The sequence below is a fragment of the Biomphalaria glabrata genome, chromosome 13 (assembly GCF_947242115.1).
Source record: "Biomphalaria glabrata chromosome 13, xgBioGlab47.1, whole genome shotgun sequence".
Classification (NCBI taxonomy): domain Eukaryota; kingdom Metazoa; phylum Mollusca; class Gastropoda; family Planorbidae; genus Biomphalaria; species Biomphalaria glabrata.
In genome coordinates this window covers 31,111,035-31,125,501 of record NC_074723.1, presented here as the reverse complement: position 1 = coordinate 31,125,501, position 14,467 = coordinate 31,111,035, and the positions used below count along the sequence as shown (strand labels likewise).

At 32.1% G+C, this 14,467-nt stretch overlaps 1 pseudogene; it reads left to right on the top strand.

The window, feature by feature from the left end:
- Positions 1-909: 909 nt before the first annotated feature.
- Positions 910-14,176, top strand: LOC106064249 (angiopoietin-2-like; annotated as a pseudogene).
- Positions 14,177-14,467: the final 291 nt, after the last annotated feature.

Sequence of the window (14,467 nt, the reverse complement as noted above, 5' to 3'; positions counted from 1 at the left end):
AGATTTTATAATATTAGTAAATTTTCATTTAACTAAGCCCATGAACGAAAACAAAATTACGTTTGCAAGTAGCTGCCAAGTGGGGGTATGAGGGGGTCGCGGCACAAAAACGTTGAGAACCGCTGTTTTAAATCTTTCCTAAAAAGAATTGTTCTCTATTAGGAAATAATGTGAAGTTCCCCTTTTAGACCGTGTGATCTATTGGGTAGAGGATTGAGCCCTTTTTTATAAGTCATTCCTTGTATTACTAAGTTAACGTGAAGTAGATGCGGTGGCTGAGTGGTAAAGCGCTTAACGTCTGAACCGGGGTTTTGGACTCGATCCTGCTGAAGAATATTTTTTTTATTTCGGCATCTGAGTCCACCCATCTCTAGTTCCTGACATTAGTTGGGGGAATTAAAGGCGCGTGGTCTTGGCGATGGCCACATGAGACACTCATAAACCTTAGGCCATAGATGCAGGTTTCCTTTTCATTATTTTTCTTATAAATAAAAAGGTATGACAATGGGAACTATATTGGATTAGAGTCTTCTACTGTAATATGGAGGAAAGTAAATAAATGAAGAAAAAAAAAACTAAAGAAAACATGTTTTTGTTTCGTTGCATTATTTAGCGAGTTGTTTGTGTTTCAACCACTAAAGAGCTCAGTAATTAGTTTTTTTTTAATCTTTTGAGCGCACACAGCCGAGTTCATCATCTCTCTGTCTATCTCTTTATGTCAACTCATTACGTTACAGACTATTCCATTTCTTGATAATTGATCAAGTGACAGTCGTCACTGATCTAACACTTGTCCTTTTAAATACCAGGATGTTATGTAGACTTAGAGATGTTGTAACTTGAAATGATAAGAAAGTGCCCTATAGTTTGTGCCACGAGTCAATATCTCGTCTATATAAACAACTTTTGTCTTCATTGCTATTCACATAGTCAAAATGACTCTGCTTCAACATTTTATTATATTTGTTTCTTCTATTTTATTTTCCACCTCAGGTCAGAAGATTTGTTTCGTTACATTTATGTAACTTTTTAAATTATTTCTTACAATTTACATTAAAGATCCAAATGATACATTACAGATATTGTTTTAAAATAGAAGATAATTAACTCTTAAGTGTATCTATAGGACAATCTTGTCATCAATGGTAGTAATGTTTAAAAAATATGAATTTAAAAAAAAAATAAAGAAAAAAAAATGGGAAACAACTTGGAAGACAACAGCCACCCGCTCCACCATAACTACTTCAAGTCGTTGCGACTTAATAGACTACTGTCAATCAAGACAAGAACACAGCGGTACATATAAATTAATCGTACCTTACTCGGTCAGACTATTTCAACGCCAGCCGTAGAAAAATGTTGTGTGTTTTGTTTATGTGTATGTTTCTGTTGTGATGTCTGTCTATGAGAAAAGAGTCATTGTGATAACAACAAATTTAAGTATGAATCAATAAAGCAGTTTTAGTCTTAGTCTTAGTCTTAAATTATTGTGGTTAACTGTAATGGTAAAATGTGCAATCAGCAAGAGATCTCAGGAAATTAATTTGAGAGGTTTGAACTAGATGTAAAGGTATCAATATTTTTTATATTTTTTTAAATAGAAGATTTAGGTAAATATTTTAAAGAATAATGCTTACATGTTGAAACATGTATACTGCTCAAAATTATCTCGATCTTTATCAGGATTTCTGTAAACATCTGCTCATCACACAACATATGCAACAGAAGAACTTGACAACAAATGAACAAAATAATATGGTCCTTTAATAATGAGTAAATAAAAACATGTCAATAAAACACAATTGGCAACACAGTACGTTTTACTTGTGGACTCCACCAGGACCGTCTTCATGACCGTTTGATCTTCTAAGAGCTTAGCCAAAAAAAATTTGAGCGTCGAATAGTAAAGAAAAAAAACCTCCGTGAACCACCGTTCTGTCATCGCCTATGTAAAGCATTGCTATTCCCGAAGCATCTCAAATGATGGTTTCACCCGAGTGCCACGTTAAGGCAGAATAGCGTGCTCGCGGTCTTCATGACTTACTAACAGTCTTGGTCTCCTTTCTGTTCTGAACCGATATACCCTGTCTTATACACTCTCTCTGGTCCACGAAGACTTCTGATCAAATGACCATAACACTGGTAATATTTATGTGCAAAGTTTATACCAGTACTGTCCCTTGACAATCGACAAAAAACGCTAAACTGTATTACTGGCCTGTGTAACATGTGTCAGCTGATCATAAACAGTGAACACTATCACATAGCCAATAGGGTTACAACAAAACAGTTGTTTTTCTCCATTGAAATAAAAACATTTTCTTCATAAATTAGTTTTCAAAAAATAGTTTCCTGGTATGGTTGTGGTATCTATAAGTTTTCATATTAATAAGTGCATGATCTTTTTTCTAATTATGTTTTTGTCTTTGTTTTAGAACTAGAGCAGCACTTTATGTTTGGCAATAGAGATCGAATTATTGTCATTCTTTCTTGTATTGGTATTTTTGTATTTAATCCAAGTATAGTTTTGATAAATAATAAAACTTGTCTTCGAGTCTAAAGATTAATGCGGAATGCAGTATTCCCTGGTGGCTACTAAGCCCCAGCTGCGACTTTGATGAATACAATTTAACTTTTTTCAGAACTTATCATTGATGTCCAACCAAACGTCATATCTGCGGAGATAACTGCACAACTTGTGATCAACTGTTCTATAACCAACAACGAAGTTCAACATCTGAATGTTATAAGATCTCTAACACTTTCTCGTTATAAGGAAACTCTGAAAGAGTTTTTGGATCTTATAACTTTAGAAGCTAAAACTTTAAATCTCTCACAGCTAGTCCAACTACATCATGCACAAATAAGTTTTGGAAATCTGTCTATTAGTTTAACTTTACACAATCCAACTCAGTTTGATGCCAAAGTTTACAGATGTAAGGTTGAGGGAGATAAAACAAATGCAGCCAACTCATCTATAGTGGCTAAGAAAGAGGTAGAATATAGAACAAATACGACCGCTTTAATAGAAGAGATACGACGTTTGAAGGTTGTCGAGAAAAACGATCAATGTGGCTTAGAGAATAAAGAGCTGACAGCGTCCCTTAATAGTAAGTAAATACACATTTTTACTTATTTTAAATACTTATAAAGTTAGCTTTGTTAACTCGGGAATTGGAAAACTTATCATCATCATAATTATCTGTCCCTTTGACTTTCGTTATAAGATTGCTGTGACTGTTCTAGTTTAAAAATTTCACCACTTTTTTCCGGTCAACAGCCGTACTTAGTAGAGAACTTTGCTGGGAAAACAAGATATTTATTTAATGTTACTCTAGTCCTACAGATAGTTTGAATTATATCATTATCATCATTATCTTTCCTTTGCGTTTATCATGGAACTTAGGACCGCAGTAAAAGCAGGTCAGTCTCCTCGGCCTCTTGCTAGTTTTTTTAAAGATTGATTGGCGATTCCATACACAGCTTCATAAGTCTCGGCTCTGACAATTTTATTTGGCATTGACTTTGATGACCATATAACAGATAATTGATTGACAATAGATACAAAATAAATGTTAGTTTATTTGGTAGTCTACGTATGTAGTTACGTAAGTAGTTTGAATTTAATACTGAGACGTTTTTCTTAATTAGTGTTTTTTCTTGCAGCGTAACTCCTGAAAGGGGGGGGGGGGTCCCCATTTTTTTAAATTAAATGTCTGTAATTTATATCTGAACTTTTCATCATATAGTGTCTCTACATTTTTATTTCATTACAAAACTAGCTTCAAGAGAGTTAGTAGATCATTAAGTTAATATTTTAACCTAGGCTTAGCTTTAGGGATATTGTTTTTATTTACGAATGTTTTTTTAAAGAAAGAACTGTATTACTAATTTATTTATTTTATGGTTAAATTAAGGTTTATTTGTATGTTGAAATAACGTACAATCTTTTATTTTAATGATAAATTTCAAATAATTCTTATTCAGGAACAAAACTACATTTTTTGGCAAGTTCAAAAGTTATCAGAGAACTGATTGAGTCTCTAACCTTAACATGTTCACTTCAGGTAAAGTGTAAAAATTTTTAAAGTTGTATTTAATTTTTGCATGCAAATTAATTTGCTTGACGTATTAATTATGATATAGTATATTCAGTATTGGTTGTTTATCTAGTTTTGATTCAAACACACCTGCAAGTAAAGAGAAATCTTAATCCTTGAGGCCAGTATCGGCTCTAGCGGGTGTTTAATTTCAAATACGTAGACTGTTGTTGGGTTCGAACAGTATCGCAAGACATCCACTTCAACTTTAATTTCCTTAATAGCATTTTCCCATTCTCTTAATAACCTTTACATGCCAACTGTTTCTGACGTCACGATCTGTGTTGGGGCAAAACAGCTTTTGATATACACAGGCTGCGACGCCACAGGTCAGTGATGAAGCATCCTGTAACGATTGGTATCTTATCTTATCTTATATAATACAGACGTTACTTCAAAAAAGAAGATGATTACGTCCTACGCGTCATGCATTTAGTCATGCATATTAACCAATGACTTAAATTCTGCCAAGTCACTGGTTTTCCTGGCTAGCTCAGGCAACCCATTCCATGCTCTAATAGCACTAGGGAAGAAGGAGTATTTGTACAAATTTGTCCTAGCATATGGGACGAGGAATGTGCCTTTATCTTTGTGTCTTTCAGAGTATTTTATTAAATTTTGTTTTTGTATTTGAAGATTATGGTTCAGTCTTTTATGTATGATTGCTACTTTACTTTTGAGCCTTCTGTCCTGAAGGCTTTCTAAATTTAGTGATTTTACTAAAGGTGTTACTCTAGTCAAATGTGAATATTCGTTTGTTATGAATCTCACTGCTCTATTTTGTGTCTGTTTCTTAATGTTTTCTTGAGTTGAGGGGTCCCAAACGGAGGATGCATATTCTATTATTGGTCTAACCAAGGTTAAATAACATTTTAGTTTTATGTTCTTATTTGATTTATAGAAATTTCTTTTAATAAATCCTAATGCTTTGTTTGATTTTTTTGTAGTTTCATCAATATGTGGATTCCATGATAGTTTTTCAATTATTATAACACCTAGGTATTTTGCGTTTTTAGTCTGTGTTACTGGTTTGCCATGAATAAGATAAGTGGAATTAATTTGTTTTAGTTTTTTTTTACTCTGAACAACTGACATTTTTCTGGGTGGAAAGACATGCTCCAATTTGATTCCCATTTCTGTAATTCATCTAATTCTCTTTGTAAAATATCTGTGTCTTGTGTTGTTTTTATTGTTCTATATATTATGCAATCGTCTGCAAATAATCTGACTTTTGTTCCTGAACTAATGCAATTTGGTAAATCATTTTTGTAAATTAAAAATAGTAGTGGACCCAAGACTTGTTCTTGAGGTACACCTGAGTTTACTGTTATTGGTGTTGATTTAGAGCCATTTATTATTACAGTTTGTTCTCTCCCTATCAGAAAATCTTTAATCCACTGATGCAGTGGACCATTAATGCCGAAATATTTCAATTTTTTAAGCAAACTATGGTGGTGAACTTTGTCAAAAGCCTTAGAAAAATCTAGTAAGATAGCATCTATTTGTTTACTATTATCTATACCTTTTGAAAAATCATCCATTAGTCCTATTAGTTGTGTTTCACATGATCTATATTTCCTAAAGCCATGTTGGTATGGTGTGAGGACATTATGTTTGTCTAAGTGGTTTATGATGTTGCTACATATTATGTGTTCTTGGATTTTACATGTGATGCTGGTAAGTGATACTGGTCTGTAGTTTCCTGGGTCAGATTTTTCTCCTTTTTTAAATAGGGGTGTGACATTAGCTTCTTTCCAGTCCTTTGGTACTCTGCCCTGGTTAAGTGAGGCCTGAAAGAGTATTTTGAACACTGGGGATAGCTCATTGCTTAGTTCTTTGAGTAATCTAGCTGGAATACCATCAGGTCCAGAAGCTTTTTTTGGTTTGGTGTTGGCTAATAGTTTTTGAATTCCATTTTCTTGTACTACTATATCTTCTATGTTGTTTACTTGGTTCAAATTCAGTAATATGTCTTTGTCTCCTGGGGCTGAGAATGTTGATGCAAAGTATTTGTTTAGGATGTTTGCTTTAGTTTCATTATCCTTATGTATTATGTTATGTTCATCTTTTAATGGCGCTATGCCTGTTGTTTCCATTTTCTTAGACTTAATGTATGACCATAGGTTTTTGTTGTTATCTTTAGATATTACATTGTTTATGTATTCACTCTGCAGCTGTCTGCTTACTTTTTGGGTTAAGTGTTTAATTTTTATATACTTTTTGTAAACTCTTTCTGCATTAGTTTCTTTAAATTTTTTATATAGGTTTACCTTCTGTTTACAAAGCTTCTTTAGTCTATTATTAAACCAGCATTTATTTATTTTGTTTGATGCGTATTTAGTTGGTATATGATTTTCTATAATGCTTTTAAGATGGTTTTTAATGAAATTCCAGAGGTCATCGACTGGTTGGTTAATGTCTTTTTCTAATAAGAATGTTTGTTGAAAGTTTAGTGCAGCTTGGTGTAGTTGTGTCAGGTTACATTTATTCCAGAGTGAGATTTTTCTTTTAGGTTTTGTATTGGCTACTGCTTTTATCTGACTGTGTATTTTTATGATCTCATGGTCTGATAGACCAGAGATAATTTCATAATCAACTACTAATCCAGGTCTGTTGGTTAAGAAGAGATCTAATGTGTTGTTTAATCTAGTTGGCTTTTTTATGATTTGATCTAAACTTAGGTTGTGTAAAGTTTCTATGAAAAGCTCATTTATGTCCTTAAGGTTTTGGTGTTTATCTATGGTTAGTGTTTTCCAATTTATATCAGGTAGGTTGAAATCACCCATAATCCAAAAAACTACATTTTTTTTGTCTCTTTAAGTGTAGTAATCTGATTACATAGTTCCTGCATGTATTCTAAACTAGAATTTGGTGGTCTGTAAATGCTGCCTATTATTAGGGATGTTGAGGTGGTATTAATTTTACAAAATGTTGATTCTACATTTTTTAAGTTAGGTAAGGTAATTTCTTCTGCTATAAGAGTGTTTTTTATTGCTAAAAGAACTCCTCCATGATTATCAGCCCTATCTTTTCTAAAAATTTCATAATTACTATTGAAAATTTCTGCATTATAAATTTCAGGATGTAGCCAAGTTTCTGTATGGACTGAACTAGTTAGTGTACTATACTGAAATTTAGGCCATTCAGCATGCGGAAACTTTGGCGATGTCGTTTTTTTTTTCAATAGGCTACTGTATATATGCATTGGGTTGTCGTGGGAAATCTCAAGTTAAATCAAAATCACAACAAAAACTTAGGAGTATTATATTCATTATTTATTTTGAAAACCTGGGAGACAACCCTTTCCTAGAAAAGTTGGATCTACAAACTTGAAGACACAACTATAGCTCATATCACACACCTTGTTCTCAAAGAACCTCAATTCGGCTTCGGCATTCAGACCACGCATCGGAAGAAAAAATACATGCTAGTATTATTAGTGCAAAGCGACAAGCCAGGAAATTCTTTGACTGTATCCTATGTAAAGGTGTAAGCAACTATTTAGTTATTGCAAGTGCTCTTGTTCTAATCCGTAATGAATAGTTACTTTCCGACTTAATTATGCTTAGCACAAAATTATTATTTAACTAGTTTGTTGATTTCTAATTCACAATGTTTCTGAATTATTAGTTACGTTTATTAACCTTAAAAATTCGAAATCTTTCATGCAGAACAATTACAATACATTATGTAAGTAAAGGAAGACCAGTAGAGCAGTCCATACGGAAAGAACTAACAAAATAAGGCCCACAGCGTTAGAGGCGGACGAGCACGTTAGCTTGATGTGGGACGGTCTATATAGTCTCAGAGCCCCGCATTTAACATTTGCCCAAGACCACGAGCCATGCAAAGTCCGCCACTGCATCAATTTAACATTGTTATGTAGATAAAGTTAAACTTGAAAAGCTTCTGGTGTTACCTCTGGATAAGATCTACGATGTTTTGGTAGAACTCAAAGCTATACTCTGTCAGAATACTAGAACACAGCTTATCTCTTAGCGTATTGACTCTGACGTTGTTTTGTTTTTTCATCTTTGCTTATGTTTTTGACCTGAGGTGTAGTACCATGCTGTCTCACACTTATATTATCCAAATTTATCTGATAAACAATATGTTTTACACTGACTCCTATCATTATGAATAATTTGTTTTCAATACATTTGTCGTTACGTGAAAATGTATTTTACTGATTTTTATATAATTAGAAATAAGAAAGTTAAGTGCTTCACAAAATACTAGAAGCTATGTGGGTTATATATACATTCACACAAGTAAAAAAATAAGTTCCCCTTTCAGACATTGTGATCTATGTGGTGGATGATGTAAGGATAACCCCTTGTCTGTAGCCGACGGTTAACGAGGTGTCATGCGGCCATCAAAAAGACCATCCAATTTAACTCTTTTTTCTCCAAATAATGTCAGTGCCCATAAAAGCTTGGTGGACTCAGAGGCGTCCTAACGATAAAGAAATATCAGTGTTTTTTCGATAATTAAATGCATAACTTGAATGTGTATTTTCATTATAAAAATAATTCAAAAAAATATTTAAAGAATGTAAACTTTTTTTCGAATTGAATGTCTTTCCACAGGATCTGAATGATAATTCAACAGTTTAATTTACGTACATTCTTCATGGTAATGTAACATGTAATTGTATATATTTTCCCTACAAAGTCTATCTTACAGTATATATGTTGACTAGAGACGAAACTAAAGCTATGATAGAAATTATTTAGTAGACACCAAATTTGAACGCAAAGTATATTTGGATTCTGAATTATCTCTCTAGTTTAACTTTAAAGTAAAAAGTTCCCCCTTCAGACCATATGGTCAATAAGGCAGATAATGTAATAGTCATATGTTTTTGGTGCCCTCGGTTTAAGAGGGTATCATGTGGCCAGCACAACGACAAAACGCCTTTACTTTTCCACACATAATGTCAGGTACCCATATGTGCTGGTTAAACTCAGACGGGCCCTTTTTACCCAGGATTCGAACCCGCGGGGATAAAGCGCTTCACCACTTAGCCACAGAGCCTCATTGGTTTGATAAGTCCCGTTTCTTTTATATGGAACACAATTGAAAAACAGACTTTGAAACACTTGATTAATTGTTCTTTGTTTTTATTTCTTTTGACTAATTTTAGCTGCTTCTGAAAAGGGAAATGACGCTATTAGTTTTGTGTTGAATGTTTGTCCGCCCGTTTGTCAGTCTCAATTATATCTCGTAAACTAGAAAAGTGTTTTCTTAAAAATACTCCACATTTACAACTATTCACTATTAATAGTAACAAACACAGGAGGTTTTTTAAATAGGGGAGATAAATATTTACCATAATTTACCACATTTTTGCTTACGATTTAAGTTTTTTTTTTGTCAAAAAAAATATTGTTTTTACATTTGTATTGCTAACTAAACCAACTACTACAATTACACACACACACACACATGTGTACTTAAAAAAACAACTTTTTAGTATGTATATAAATAAGACAAAATTTAAAACAACAATTAATAAGTAGTTTTCATATTATAGCGTGAACTGCAGCGTCGCGCAATGAATTTGAAAAGCTAAATTCTACATTACACATTACATTCACGAAGGAAGACAATCCATAAAATACTTTATAAACTCGTTGTATTTTCCCTTAGACTGTAGCCTCAAGAAAAACTTAAAGTGAAAACTGATTCGTTGGTTTTTATGCGTGATTTAGACAGCAAATTTCATTATCCTATGGTACTAGGGAAGAAGTAGCACTTGTACATATTTTTTCTACAATACGGAATAAGAAATCTGCCTATATCTTTCTTTCTCTCAGGGTATCTTATTAGGATTTGCTTTTTTTTTTGTAAACTTACCGTAAACATAATAGACTTAATTTCAAAATGACTTCCTACGTAGTTATTTGTCATGAATCAAGACAACAGAGAGAGAGAGAGAGAGAGAGAGAGAGAGAGAGACAGAGAGAGAGACAGAGAGACAGAGAGACACACGAGAGACAGAGAGAGAGACAGAGAGACAGAGAGAGAGAGACAGAGAGACAGAGAGAGAGACAGAGAGACAGAGAGAGAGAGACAGAGAGACAGAGAGAGAGACAGAGAGAGAGACGAATAGTGAGCTAAAAGAGAAAATACTGAAAGATGAAATTTATGGGAAAATTAAACAATATATTTTATTCGTTTTTATAATAGTTTTAGACTAGTTTTTTTCTTTTTGGTATAAATATTTGTCATCTACATTTTAAAAGCCAATAGATTGTCAATATTTCAATATTTTTTTTTCAAAGATAATACAAGAAACTAAAGTTATAGTAACAAAGCATGAACACGAGATAAATGTAACTTTTTTTTTTTGAAAATTGTTCAGAGTTGAAGATTATTTACTTCATAGTCTAAACCTCTCGCAGGACGACGGGGGATGGGTGAGGGCAGGGTTTAAACCTGGGACCATCAATAAGTTAGAACGACGGTCCAGAATACAAGAAAACAAAACTCGACATAGAGTTCAGGTAAGACACAGCAGCATGCAATTTCTTACATGAAATTAAAACACTATGTTACCTACAAGAAGCAAATATTTACTTAGAAAATCCAAACCCGGCGTAAAATACAGAGGCGAGATTTAAAATCTGAACATTTTCAGTAATATAGTTTTATACTTTACCTTCTGGTCAGATTTGTAGTAGAGTCCTTAGCAGCACTTACAAAGCCGAAGATAATTTAGAATGACAAAATAATTGCTTTTAGTTTTCATGCTGCGTTATTAGTTTAGTTTTTATAACATATAATGTTCTAGATAATTGTTATGTTTATGTAAATTTAAAAACTAATTTTTAAAATTTGAATTTTTTTTTTGTTTTCCAGAGACAAATGGTGCCATTGCTACCATAAATAAAGATCAGCCCATCGTCACAACCAAACAAGAGAGTAATTTTAACATTGCTAAACGAGAACTTTCTGACACCAAAACAAAAGCATCATTTATTGAAATTTCTTGGAGCTATTTAAAATCCTCAGAGTCTGGAAAATATTTTTGTGGAGCTCTTGTCATGGAACCTGATGGAAGATCTGAACGGTTGAATAAGATGTTAGCAATTACTGTCTTAAATCCAACATTAGGTGATGTAGTCAATGTAATACCAAAACTTTTTAGTCAGGCTGACACAGAGAAGAAAAATATACTAGAAAAAAAACAGAATATATATCACATTAAAGAAGATATCATTAGTAAACAACAAAATATTATAAGCATAAAAGATGGATTGAACTCTAACAGACAAAATATTAACACCATAAAAGACGAGCTAGAAACTAGCAGGCAAAATATTAAAAGCATTACAGATGATCTAAATGCTAACAAACAAAACATTGCAAGCCATAATGATGAATTGAATAGTCTCAGACAAAAAGTAAACAGTCTAGAAGATGACTTAAGAACCAATAAACAAAGTCTACAAAGCATTACAGATGAAGTAAATACTAATAAACAAAATATAAATCAGTTGAAAGAGGACTTGAAATCAAATAAACAAAATATACAAAACATTACAGAAGACGTCAGTACTAACAAACAAAACATAATGAACATAAATAAAGACTTGAACAAGAGTCAACAAAGTTTGAGCAAGTTAGAAACGGATCTGGAAACAAAATTAGCAAATTTTTCAGCCACCTTGACCTCACTAGAGGAAAAGATAAAGAAAGGTAAGATTTTATTTTATTCTTATATTTTATTTCCGAAACTTGAGCTAAGTTTTATAAACATCATATTGAAAACATTTTGAGTCAAAAGCTGATTTACTGATTCTTAACCTTAACCCATTAGGGTGGGGGCGGGCTCAATGTGCTGACTAACGAGAAAGTGTGCACGTGTAAAAGACTTAAATTGTTTATTTATTGAAATGTTCTACATTTTGTTTCACATTTAAATTCACATTAAAAATGACACATCACAACAATAGTAAAAAAAAATATTCTGAAATTAAGTTTGCAAAACAAAAACGAAATATGTTTCCTTCTTTTTTTTTTAATTTTAAGTGTCTTTTATTTCTTACGAGTCTTCTGGAACAAATTGAAACTAAAACTTATTTTTAAAAATGTTTTGTTTTAATGTGTCGCCAGTAACATAATTCTTTCATACTCGACTGTTTTACAGATTCCATTCATTTCTGAAGCTGAGAATACATGGCTTTGCTTAAAAGTCTGTCATTGCAATTTCTTTCTACTTTATTTTTTTTTATCAACTCTATTTTTCGCTATGAGGAAAATATGTTATAGAAAACATTTCAAAGACTTTGTATGCAATAATTTATTTGCCCGGTCAGACGGTCTTCTAATGTAGAAAAAACAACTAATTATGAAAAGCACCAAACTAATCGCACATGCGTTATGGAGAAAACATTTTGTATAAAAAGTTTTCTATTGTATAGTGTGTACATGACGTTAGTTGTAAAAAGTAAAGGCGTTTGGTTGTTGTGCTGGCAGAATGATGCCCTCAGTAGCCGTAGGCTGTAGAAACAAATGACTTTTACATCATCTTCCCTAGATTGTAAGGTATAAAAGGAGAACTTTACTTTTCTATATGCAATAAAAGACCGGAAAATGGTCTTAGTTTTCTCTCTTTATTCTAAATGCTTTCAAATTTTTGATTACACATTTATACATTTCAATGACCTAAAGAGATTGCTAGTGGCACGCGGACGATTATTTACAGTTGTGATAGAAACAAGATTTTGACAAAAAAAATAAAAAATATTAAAATATCATTTTTTTAGCTAACGAATTGAAAAGACCACACGATAAATGTAGTTACCATAACATAATATACATAATATTGCAATATTGTAAGAACTTATTATTTGATTATTACATTATCTATTTATTTAAAATGCGGAAATAAGGTTATTTCTATTATTCAAAGGTGGCATTCACCCAAACAAGCTAACGGATATTAAACTGACTTTTAAAGCTATTGTCTTGTTTGGTTGGCTAAATTAATATAGCTGTCCGTTGTGAGGAGTATTTCTGAACAGTTAGTCACTTCAGATTAAATAAATTAACTTCATATTGATAAATATGTTTATGATTTTTATAAAATAAATATTTTAGTAAAGAAATTAAGTTTTTAAAAAATATTTTAAAAATCGATTCATTTTCAAAATTTTTAAAGCAGCTAACATACAAGATATCATTAAATCGTTTTTTTTTTAAGTTTTTAAATATTAACAATAATAAAAAAGCGAATGGAAGGTCATACAGACACAAAATAATAGCAGCTCTTCTTTCGTGTCGCTAGAAACATTTTTTGTTAAGTATTTTAATATTTTTCTGTGCAGATTATGAATATAAGAATTTAGCGGTATCATACAATCATCTATATTTTTATTTCAAGCTGAAAGATTTTTACATAATGATTTTATGTTTTATGTGATTGTTTTTAAACAGTTCAACCAAAATCTAGTCGTGACATCAACAGCACCCGAGACCGCGATATTGTAAGGCTAATTTCCGGGTTAAAGGTCATGTGTGACACCAAGACAGACGGTAGTGGATGGATCCTCTTTCAGAGAAGAATCAACGGAAAAGTAGATTTCTATAGAGGCTGGAAGGAGTATCGTCACGGCTTTGGAGATTACAACATTGGTGAATTTTATCTGGGAAATGAAAATATTTTTAATTTAACTTCTACTGGAAAATTTGATTTAAGAATAGATTTAGAATTTAACAACACAAAATATTTTGCGCAGTACAAAGACTTTAAAATATTGAGTGAGGCTGAGAAATATAAACTGAATATTGGAAACTATTCAGGAAATGTTGGTGAGGATTTATCAGTTCATAACAACATGTACTTTAGTACTTTTGATAGAGAGAACAATGCACGAAGTGACTTAGACTGTGCAGACTTTTGTTCAGGTGCCTGGTGGTATAAAGATTGTCATAGTTCTAATCTAAATGGTCAATGGGGAAGTACATCATTTGCCAAGGGAATGAACTTGTATCAATTAACTGGATACTATAACAGTGTTTCTTTTACCGAGATGAAAATAAGAGAAAGAGAAAACTATTTTAATTAAGAGCAAAATGATATAAACAAAGAAGTAATTAGAAATTTCAAAATATTAAGTATTTTGAAAGACTCATGTTACAATTTTTTTTACTGTTAAAAAACAACATTTTTTGTATCTTCTTTAAAGACAGATATTCATGTCTCTATGTATTACAGATAATGGCAAAAAGGTAAAACAATTTCAATGTATGATAATAAATTGTAGCCTCTTTTTATACTATTTAAACTGGATAATAATAAAATGTTTTGTAAATTAAACCTTTTCGGAATGTTGTTTAATTGTTAATCTTATGCATTT